At 42.2% G+C, this 12,215-nt stretch overlaps 1 protein-coding gene across 3 annotated transcripts in view; it reads left to right on the top strand.

Moving 5' to 3' along the window:
- Positions 1–12,215, top strand: part of LOC141011735 (intermembrane lipid transfer protein VPS13B-like) — a 353,303-nt gene that overhangs the window by 64,841 nt on the left and 276,247 nt on the right. The window lies entirely within an intron of this gene.

Here is a 12,215-nt window from a genome sequence, read left to right as displayed (position 1 = left end):
GCACGCACACGCACACACACACACACACACACACACACACTGTGCCCTCTCTCTCACACCTTGCAGTCAAAGTGCCTGTTAAAGCAGGAAACCTGTGTGAGACTAGCTTGGGAATCGATTTCCCCCCATTAGTTTAGATTTAAACATGTCAAAGAGCTGCAGATGGTTTTGACTTTTCCTGACTTCTTCTCCAGGCAAACATTGTATCTACTGTACAGTGGTTAGCTGACCACATAGGGACACACAAGGCCCTCATTCATTGTGGTGTGTGAGTGTGTCTGTAGACAGAACCTGATTCCCTTTGCTTTCTGCTCCCAATAAGAGACTGCTAGCTGCTTGTTTGATCTCCAGCTCCCCCCTTTTCTGCCCTGCCTGCCTCAAATAGTGGATTCAGATGTAAAACGGATGTTATTTTTCTTTCTGACAATCACTAGATGTTTCTCATCTCCAGAGAGGCTTCCAGATCAATGCCCCCCCTTGGCTTTTCTTTCAGCCCAGACCTGCCTGAGAAATAACACTGACAACCTCTCACAGAGTCTCCTGACACATTAAGAAAATGCTCTGTTATTCTTTGTTGTATCAGCCCTTTGATGGAATACAGTAAATACATGTCCAGTAACAGTGTGCACCAGCAGTTCTCATCTTGGCGTTATTTGAATAAATGTTAGACTTTTAGATGGTATTGCGGTCATACCTCAAAACAGGTCAACAGGCAATACCCAAGATAATTCTACTGGCCTTAACAGGATTATTTCCACTCCATCTACTTTTCCTCATTCCTCCAAATGTTTCCGACACTTGGACAGGTTAGAAGCATTTCTTGCATTTTGTAACAGTTGCCTGTTTGTTTCCTTGTCAGACTCTTTCCTGAAGATTATAATGGGACAGGGTGTATTGTGCGCAGTTATGAGTTTTGAACCTGCCAGTTCAGGCTTGATGTGACTCATATTTGACCCTTTCTGTCTAAGTTGGAGGTATGATTATCTTGCTTCCTGACCCGTGTGTTGCTACAGTCAAAATCTTATTAACACAACCTGACAGTTTGCTCCTGGAAGAATGATGATGAACAGGTTTGACAGAGAAGAAGTAGAAGAAGGTATCAGGAGGGGTTGGATCACAATCAGCAATGCTAATAAGTGAATATTAGTATATATATATATTTGTTTCCTTTTCTGCTGATGTCGTCCGCTATGGTTAGGTACAGTTTTGGTTAGCGGGTGTAAAAACTGGAAAAGGTCCTGGATGGACAATGAGATGAAAGACTAAGTGCACATTTTAACTTCAGCTGACTTTATTCTCAATGTGTTTGAACAATGGCTGACAGATGCACAGTCAGACAGACAGTTCCTCTCCTAAATTTGAGTGACACATTGAAGGAAGCCAAAAGATGCACTCCACCAGGTGGTAGCATTTAATTTGACTGTATTGATGTTTGTTTTGGGACTGCTCCTCAGCGCTGATGTAACTCCAACAACACCCCTTTCCAAGATGTTCTGTTCTCTGAGCAGACACTAAACAGAGCTGCACAAGCTTTTGAAGTTTTAAGGAAATATAAAAAGAAAGTGGAAAGCATGAGACCTTAGTGAAGGTGTAGGAGCATGCCAGTGAGAGAGTAGTCCGAGAGAAAGAGCTGTCTCAGTTTCTTTGTCAGTCAGTAGTTTTGTTATGCAGAGTCTTGGATCAGCTTTTCCATTACCAATATAAAAGGTAGCTTTAGATTTGTCCCCCTCTGGACTCTATTAAAAGTAAATGGTGACTGACAGGAGAGAAGAGTAGCTTGGAGTAGCAAAGTGTAGAAGGTGATGTCATATGCACACATTTTGAATCCCTCGCTTGTGTTTGTCATTGTGCAGCCAGCTCATGCTTAAGCAATCGTATATATGACTGCCAGGTGATCATGGGGGATTTGGAGAGGCACTGGGCGTTTGTGAAGACCCAGCACCTCTCCTGATGAGTTGGCCCACAGTGTGTACTGTAGCTCATGTTTCCTTCAGTCTCACCACAAAGGCTCCGGCTTCTCACAGTGGGCAGCATGGGGCTTTCATGGGGAAAGTACATTGCCTTAACATCTTCTCTCTGCCAGTCTTGGCTTTTCCTGGGCATTTAGTATTGTGTGTGAGTCCTTGGATGTATCCAATTAGACTGAAATGTCTTTTTTCCCCTTTTTCAGGCATAACTACATTTTAAGAAAGGTTAATTGCTCCAGAGCAATCGCAGACTCTGACCTTGTAGTTTCCGATTTGGCATGTTTGATGAATTGAAAAGTTCACCCACCACAAACTAATATATTGAAAAGCCTCTGACAGCAATCTCTTCTTTTTAATCACTGGAAAGTTGGCAATATACATGTTTCCATGTTGGAGTAGGCGAGGGTGGCTCATGCAACCTTCTCTACCAACATTCCCTGAAATGCCCTTGTAAGGGTACCTCAGCACAGTTGTAATGTTTTAACCTCCTGGCCTTAGTTAAAATGACCTCAAATGATGTAATGCAACCCATGTTGTGTCTGTGTGAAGATTTGGGAATAAACTTTAGAGGTTGGAAACTGCACAACCAACTGAAATGTGTAAATTGGTTGTATAATAAAGTGGATTATCTGGACTGACACTCTGTGACATTGTGTCCAGGTATCACTATGGCTAATATATAACTAAAAGTTAGTGTTAGCTGTTGTTAAACAGTAAGCTCAGGGCCATTTGATCATTGTCGCTAGATCTTAGGTTAGAAGGCACCAATTGAGACAGTTAAATAGTTAAGAATAGTACCACTAACTCTGATCTGAAGGACTACATGCTAAAAGGGGCTTTTACTTTGAAATGTACTGCATTGTTGTAACTAAAGTATAAGCTAAGGATATTAGTCAACAGCGAGCTACTAGGATACAAAATGTAAGACTTACTTACATATATTTCAATCGTGTAAATTTTTAAACCATTGTATGGTCTGAATATCTTCATACCTTACGGCTGTTGTAGTTTTACCTGCATAACATATGTTAATGGCTGAATTAAACTATTGTTACAGGTTCTGGGAAGTAAAACTTGGCACTACACTGTTCTATCATTTCTTTTTATATATACAATTGATTGATATTATATTTAACACTTTTAATTGCTGGTTTTGCTGTATAAAAAACAACATACATTTTTATGAATAACCCATCATCTGTAATATGTCAAAATTATGGAAAATTATTTTTTGAAGACCAAATGCAATGTATTGTAATATATGATTAATTGTCTCTGAAGTTATTTATGGATATTTTTGTGTGTGACTCTGCAATGCAAAGAAAAACGTCTTTATAATGATATAATTATTGGCATTAAGCATCAATACTAAAAAGGAATCATAATGAAAATATTAAAATATTAAGATTACAACTCCCTACAAATTGGTTGCACTGACATAGCTGAGTATTTGCTGAAATAGAAAAAAAAACACATCGCAATGGAGTAGGCATAGTAAACAAAGATGACTTTTGAAAAATAAGAAAATATCAGAGTTTCCCAACCACCATGTTCTAACCAAGCAGTCAGATCATTTGGTCAGCCAAAAAACCAAAATCCTCTGAAATGAACTTTCACTCCCAATGAATTAAAATGCAGCTGAGAGGCATCAGGCTGTACTTATCCCTAATGAAAGGCACTGTATGGGGCCGCCAACTTCACAGTGACTCTACTGAGAGTTTCAATTGGTCTGGCTGTTAAACCAGTTATCCCAGATAAAATTGGTGCCTGCAAAAAAAAAAAAAAAAAAAAACTGAGGGGGTGGAAGGTGCCAGTAACGAGGGGATGTTAGAAGTGCCACCTGCAACGATCTCACCAAAACCTAACCTCACTCTCTCACTCATGCACGCACACACTTACACTCACACCATATAATATTCCTTATACAGGGCCACCTGACGGCAGCAGCATATGGAGGCAGGCCAAGGCCGGGGCCCACCAACCAACCAACAAACCAGCAGCAGCCCAGTGTGGCTCGTCACATTGCAGGTCGTAATTCAGCCCCATGCCAGCTTTTATGTGGCGTTTTTAGCAGCCCCTATTCCTCGCTCAGCTATTTCTGAGGGGATAATTTCTTAAAGCTTGTGGCATTACAGGTGCATGTTATATAGCCACAAAAAGCTGACTTGCCTTGCAAACATTTCTGAATAGAAAAGAATGTTGGATCTCCCTTGATATCTAATTATTGATCTAACTCCATTACAGTGTCAATGATTTGTTCAGTTTTTAGCACTACCTGTTGGATTTTTTTTATGTGAAGTTGAGAAGTCCTTTACTATGTCTGGACCAGTAGTCTAGACTTTAGATTAGCTCATGTTGTGATTTATGAATGCTGCTTGAGGCATCTGAGGCATGAGGCTTCTGGTGTGATTGTAATGCCCCATTACCCCTGTTCATAGTTAGTCATAGCAAGCTGCTCCTGGTCTATGTCTCCAAGCACAGCCAAGAACAGGAGGACAAATGCTTTCTGTGTCCTTCAGTGGTGAGCCATACAGATCCAAGTCAAATTCAGCAAATGTACATGAACAGCATTCACTGGAGGGAACATTGACTGTGGCTGTTACATTTGTCTACTCGCCATTTTGGCAGGTAATATCATTAACAAGTGGAATTGGAATAATCATTTTGGCTGATGAAAACTGATTTGGGAGTGGCAGTTGGATGGAAAGTATACATTTATATGACTTATGACAGATATCCTGCGAATGATGTCACACAGGCAGCTTCTGCGTCAACTGTTGTGCCCCTAAACCAAACTTTGATTAGTGCTACTTTTGTACTGAAGTAATCACTTGTATTACTCATCAAGGTCTTAAATGAGATATCTGTGGAGGCAGGGTTAAAGTTACTGAGAGCTGTTATGGTGAAGGATAATTGAATGACCTTAAATCAACGTGTGGTTGCTGTGGTCATGCTCTGCACTGAGTTGCGGTTCGGAGGCCTTAAGTGCAGCAGGGAATTCATTTAGTTGAACGCATGAACTAGGCCCTTCCCTGTTCTTAAAGAAACATGGTAATGTTTGGAGAGAGAAAATGTTTTCACATGATGAAGCTGAAGGGATGTAGGCACACACTGCAACAAGTAGGCTTTATGTATTAACAGGTGTGTATTAAAAGCCTGGAATGGCATATGATGTAATATTGTTCCACTTTTCACTCCGATGTTCGGGAGTGCAAAGGATTGCGAGCTGCAAGGTAAAACATCATATTCCGTGTGGCACAGTCTATAAAGTCTTTCGGCCAACTTTGTCATGAGGACTTTTTTTTCTCCTCTACATCTGGTGTCAGACAGTTTTATTTGGTTTTATGGCTGACAGGGATCAATGGACGTATTGAGGAACCTTGTATTAAGGAAATGGCATCAGCAAATGCAAGGCTGGTGCTCTCACTGATTGACGTCTCAGTTTTGAAGGAAGCTTCCATGACTTTCTTTCAGCATTCAGACAGTCACTGCTACAGAAACCATAGTCGCTCTGCTGTCGAAGCTGTTTACTTGCCCTTATGATTACAAGTGTCATTTGGTAGCTTAAATCAACATGGGTTTCAACTCTCAACTCAAGTGTATATTATAGGCTGTAAGGTTCTCAAGAGGCAGTATTCTTGCACTCCAAGAATATCCATTGAATTTTAACTATACCATGAGATGTATTTGGATGTACAGACCTGAGCCAAGATAGGGAATTCAGGAGCAGCTGTAGATGTTTTCAGTTGACTGAAAGACTCCATTAATGCCTGAATTAGTCATCTGAGGAGCTGAAGCTTGAGGGAGGGAAAACAGTGGGAAATAGGGAAGGGTAGATGGATTATCAGCTCTGAGTGGATTATCATCTACTGTGGTGTGCATTCCACTGTCCTCTCCTCCCCACCAGGCCTCAGTACTGCTCCATCGCTTCCCAGAACCAAGCCCATCCAATTTTTACTGCTAAAAAATTGGTGTCACCATGAAAAAAATAAAGATTTTTTTAACTTGGGAGAGGGACCTCACTGGAGTCCGTTTTCTTATTTTTACTGACCATCTGCATGAAGGTCAAAGGCCTTGAGAGAATAACACTGAGGACAACTAGTCTGGATCAAAATAAAGGGCAGCCGGTGCTTCCGTTGAATGCTGCTTTTGTTGCTATGACAACAGGACGAGCAAAATTCTGCAGCAAAATCTGAAAGTATAAATGTGATATTAGGTCTGTAGTCTCCGGTCAGAGGTCTTCTATCTCTGTGTGTCCTTATAAGGAACCGCATGTCCTCCACAGCTGGACATGTTGGACAGAGGCAGGAAGCTACGTGCACACACGGACGCACCATTATACCCACACACATACACAGGCCTCTTGATGTGTTTTCCTTTAACGCCTGATGAACCACGTCATTGCCATTTTCTCGCCTTTCGGTCTGCAGCTGTCTGCACAACTTGATTAAAACATTTCTTTTAGTAATCCCTGTGTAATGAAGCCCTCTCCTGAGAAGGATGTGTGTGTGTGTGTGTGTGTGTGTGTGTGTGTGTGTGCGTGCGTGCGTGTCTGTCTCTCTTTTGGGTCAGGGGTCCTCCAGATGGGAGGAAGGGGAGGGCCGTGTGTATGTATGTATGTGTGTGAAAGAAAGAGAGAGTGGAGTGTTTCTTTCTATGAAGAGTTTGGGCTGTTAAGGCCCGATGATTGAGAAATGCACACATGGAACACCTTTGACCTTGGGGAACCACAAAACTTTGAGCTGCGGCCACAATTACAGTCCCTGCCTCCCCCTAACTCATACCCAAATCCAACACAGAGGCTTTAAAGAGTTTGGTTAGGTCAGAGAATGGATGTCACCACAGATTGTGACTGAGAGATAAGATGAGAAATCCAATGAGAAATAAAGTTAATACAGTACCTGAAGGTAAAACATTTCGTATGACATTTCATTTAATCTTAATCTTATGGTCTTATGGTGTGATGTGAGCTGAATTAGAATATAGCCTTTCATGGCTTTATTTGATAGGACAGCTTGACAGGAAATGTGATGAGAGAGACGGGGGGATGACATGCAGCAAAGGGCTCGGACTCGAACCCTTAGCCGCTGCAGTGAGGACACAGCCTCTGTACATCGGCTCACGCTCTACAAACTGAGCTACTGTGGCACCCAGGAAATGTACATTCTTAATTGTTTGATTTTTTTTTTTTTTTTTTAAAAGATATATCTTAAACCAGACTTCAAAAGACACTGGAGACAGGGTGTAATGACTGCTGTGAGTAATTTATGGCTGCTGCTGAAAACAGCATTTGCTAAATTTTCTGAATCAGTTGCAGCTCCAGTTCTCCTCCTTCTTCTTCTTCTTCTTCTTCTTCTTCTTCATCTCCGTCTTCATCTCCGTCCTCTTCTCCCAACTGACATCCAGGTGGTAAAATGATAAGTTTCCCCATCTCCTAATTCAGCCACTTAGGTGTTATTGTTCAGCATGAAGTGCTTGCATGATTTATAATGTTCATTTGGAGGCTTTGCAAGAGACTGTAGCGAGTCTTTTGTAGATAAAAGAGGGGTCTTGAGAGCAGCCCATAACTCACTCTGGTTATTTTCAAGAGAGGTCAGTGACCTTGGCTTGGAGAGATGGGGAATTCTGCAATACTTTAAATCAATCTGCACCGTAAAGAAAAAAAAAGGTGCATGCTGTCAGTCTTCCCTTTCCCTCCAGTTTCAGCCTCATTCCCTCCAAAGAAGCAATAGCGGTAGAGGATTTTGTTAACTGCTTGAGTTGGGGAATGTTTGTGTTGGTTAATTAAGGTAGGGTGTGACAGTGAAGGATTTGTAGAAACTTCAGATAACTTATCACTTGTCTCAAGACGGTGGCTATCTGTTGCATCTATCAGACAAATATGTCAGCCCATAATGGATTACATTGTCGTTGCTGTGGACTGTAGATAAGTTTAAGTCAAGAGAAAGTAGCACATTGTGAGGCAAGTCAAAAGTGATTGACTGCTTTGTTGACTTTTTGTTTTTTTTACTGACTTGAATCTAGTCTACATTATCTTTTTTGAGAACTTCCACCAGCTTTTGACAGTTCATTGGAGTATCATGTTTCAGTTTATGGGAAATTTCCCATTTAGTTTTACAGACATAATCCACCTGTGTCAGGGAATGTGTGTTTGTGTGAGTGGGCCTCCTTCATTCTCTGTGGTCCATTGATGGTACAGACACCTTGCTACACATCTCCCGCCTACCTCCCGGCCCCCACAGCTGTCTGTGTCACTGTATTTTGGAAAGAGTGAGGGGACTAATGTTTAGCACTGTACAGGATATGAGTAATAACAAAAATGAACATTCTGGAAAGTGTGCACAGGTTCCAAGCTTGTATTCTGGGACACTGTGTAAACCATTAGGACCAGCTGCTCTTGGCGATATTCCCTCAATCACCGCAAGATGCTGATCTTAAAAAAAGAATTTGCTGACCACATTTGGCTGTGCTATTCAGGCATATACGCTTGCTTTCTCAGTATTGTCCTCTTTCAGAACATTTCCACTAATGCCAACATATCCAGATTTCAAAACATTACTGGACATCTACATGTATGAAACATAAACTCACTAAACTGTATGTACACACAGCCACATCCCCCAACAGCCTTCTTTAATTAGGCTACATTTATTCTTGTCTGTAAAAGTACAAAGCAACAACCTACCAGTTCTGCTACTCCTGAGTTTGTACTGGATCCTTTCCAAATGGCTTTTTTAATGAGACTCCCCATGTTAGGTATTATTTTACCTGGAGAATAACATATGACCTGCAGGCTTGTGGTCTCTATCCTTCTCATGGCTGTGCTTGCTTGTTTTCCCCTCATTTTTGTTTGTGTTTTCTGCGTGGTATGGTCATATTTTTCCTTTTCTCTCCCTTTTTGTTCAGTTTGCAAAAGATACATCCTTTGACTATTACATATGCTTAGTGTATTTTACATGCACACACATATGGCATAAGACCATTCTTGTCAGACCTCAGTATTGGCAGCTACTTTTAGAATTGTTCCAGTTCCAGGTTGTTAGAGCAGCAGGCCCCTTGTCAGCTGTTGCCTCGTTACTGCTGCTGATTGTGCTCTGGCTGACCAACCTGCTATTATTATTTTTTTGTGTATGTACAGGTGTGTGATGTTGTGACAGCGTGTTTGTTGGCATGTAAGTATATGTGCATATTGGCAAACATGAATTTATTTGTGTCTGTACAGGTGTTGGCATTTTTGTCTGTCTAAATGTGTCTATGTGCATTTCTGTGCCTGTGTGTGGCCTCTTTAAAGCAGCAATCGCAGCCTGGTAGCTAGAGCCCCAGCTGTATTTGTCTAAATATAGTTGTGACCACAGTCAGACCAGACCAGGAAGCTGATTAGCCTGAGAACCAATGGTCCGAATGGATCTCAGCTATTATGATGTGAAAAGGATTGGTACAGACATGGAGCGAACTAGAGGCTGTTTAAATGGAAGCCTTGGCATAGGTAATGATACCTTATACTAGTAATGGCATAATGTCACTAGATGACTCTGAGCCATGTTTGTAGCTGACAAAAAATATGTTGTGAGGGTCCTCTGTGAAGTCAACTCCCTGTTAAATTTCACTCATTCATTTTAATGACTAAAAATAATTTGCTGTCCCTGCTTTATGTCTGCATTAGAGCATGTACACAGAGGAAACAGTCTAGGCAAAGAGCACCACAGCTGGTATGGTGCTCATGACTCTGACTCACCCCCTGCACAACACCATGCCCTGTTCTGCCTGATTTTGACAGGGACACTGGACAGAAAGAATTTGTGCCAGCCAGGCAGTTACCCAGCCAAGCAGTCAGCAAGTCCGCCAACTTGCCTGTCCTAGCCCCGGTCTAGTTCTTCGTCACTCAGTCACGGCTCCAACAGGGGACAGGTCGGGAAATGAGGCCTAATGTTGTTGAAATACACCAGAGGAAAGCATATTTCATTGGCTGAAATTGAAACACCTTATTTTTCATAGCTCCTGACTAATTTTGATTTCCTTTTAACATACTCCTGGTGGCCTCTGTGTTTTAATAAAAAAGTTATTGACTTAAAGAACTACTGTGAGGTCAGAGACAGCCTATTCAATGAGGCACTGAAGTTCAAGCCAAGGACCTGATTTCTTAAATTAGGAGTCAGGATCCAAAATGGGTTGTGGGCCCACTTCTGGTGGGTCTACATGTTATGAGTCGAAGAATGCTGTAATGAGTTTTGCTCCCCAGGCTATGGACTCCGTTTATAATATGGATTGTGCTCTGTAGCAGTAAACTGCATTTTGTGAGTTGCCCCATGCATATGTTTCACGTTTTAAGATATGTTTTATTGTAGTCATTTGTTACTGCTGTTGATGATGCAGGTATTAGTACTGCTATTTTTACCTCTTGGATACTTTTGTTTCCTTCAAGCCCTGTGGTAACAGTGAACAAGCTGACTGCCAGAAAGCTGTTTACCATGTTGCAGTAAGAAACACTGACTGTGCCAGCTACTTAATGAAATCCGATGAGTGTCTGGCTGTCCTCACATCCAGCATTCCCAAAACACCCTAATGAGAGTTTCTGCTTCTCATTAAGCTCCAAGATCCAAGTTGCTGTTTGCAAAGAATTGGGCATAATATAATAAAAACAGGTGCATAATTACAGTTTTAGAAGACCGCATGCACATGACAGCTCCCCTGAAACGCTGTAAACACTCGAATAAGCCTACAAACTTTCATCCTTTGCCAGTCCTCCCATTGAAGTGGCTTTGCAGGCACATTTGCTCTGCATGTGGGGACATTGTTGTTGCCGGGTCGCCTTCACTTTCTTTTGTTCAGCAGCAATATCTCGCTACGTGTACACACACGCGCACACACACACACACACACACACACACACACACACACAGGCATGAAAGCATTTAAACACACAGGAACACATGAAAATCAGTTTGATTGATGTCTAGCTGTATAGTATGCAACAGTGGTGATTTCTAATAGTAGAGGAAAATGACATTGCATGGTTCACAGTGGTGCCAAATGCGCCATATGTTGCCAGGGAACAGAAAATATATATGTGCACTGTCGAAGTAAACTCATTGACCCTGTCAGGTTTGGAGTTTCTCTCTCCTACTGCCTTTGTTTTTCCTGTACTCTTACATCTCTCTTTATCAAACTCTCTCTCACTTTCGGTCTCATAGTAGTCCCCCCTGAGACAGCAGGCGGTTTAGAACTCTGGGTCTGCCTGTGTGCAGCTAACAGCTCATGTCATCCTGCCGAACCACCCAGGAGCAGAATAAAAGGAAAGATAAAGAGACACAGAGAGAAGGAGAGGGAGGGAAGCAGAGGAGTTAAACGATTGCAGAGCTGCTGAGCGGAGGGAGAGACCCCGTGACATATCCCACACTCTGAACTGGGACCAGACCAAAATGGATGTGTGATTAAATGAACTGTGATGCTCGTTCCTGACACACCACAGCCATCTCTGGAATTAGTCATGGTTCTATTTTCACTAAAAGCGCCGCAAAGAGGGCAATGTGTCTTTGCTTCCATTACAATACGTAGTCAAGCAAGCACATGTTCCTGCACACACAACCCAAAAAGGTAGATGTGTATCTAGGCATGGGGCACTGCCAGTTCAGAAAAACCCAACGAGAGAACCTCGCAGAGAGAAAAACAGGAGTGGAACCAAACAGGCTTGTTTTGAAGTGTTTAGTTCAGGCTCCCTTGGCGTATTTCCAGTGAACTAAGGTTCCTGGGGACTAAGAGGGAGTGAGGAACAAAGGGAGGGAGAGAGAGATGTGAAGGATAGAAATCAGTAGTTGTGATAATGACAAGTGCTCCATCACTCTCAGCAGTGTGTAATGCCATACCTCGGTTGGTGTGTGTAAGCTGGGGAATCCCTCCTCCTGCTGTTGCTGATGTCAGGGATGGGATCTTAAGGAGGAGCCATGACTTCACAGCCTGGATAGAAAACAAGCTCAGAGACCTGATTCAGGGATTTGAAGGGCTATGTATGTGTGTCAAGATGTTTGCGTGTGTGCAATCAGAGAAGTGCCTTAGAATGTGTTAGCCTTTGACTGAGTGATTACAGAATGAACAGGGGAGACAGTGACTCGGATACTACAAAGGAGGAATTGAAGAACAGATTAAAAAAAGTGTGTACGTGGGTGTTTTCTGCGTGCGTGTACACGCATGTGTGTCAGATGATAAATGAGAGCACGGTCCACTGAGGTTGTGATGGACAGGGGCCTGGAG

Source organism: Pagrus major, chromosome 17 (genome assembly GCF_040436345.1).
Source record: "Pagrus major chromosome 17, Pma_NU_1.0".
In the NCBI taxonomy this organism is placed as follows: domain Eukaryota; kingdom Metazoa; phylum Chordata; class Actinopteri; order Spariformes; family Sparidae; genus Pagrus; species Pagrus major.
Note: the sequence above shows the minus strand (reverse complement) of the source record. Positions and strands in the feature narration are given on the sequence as shown.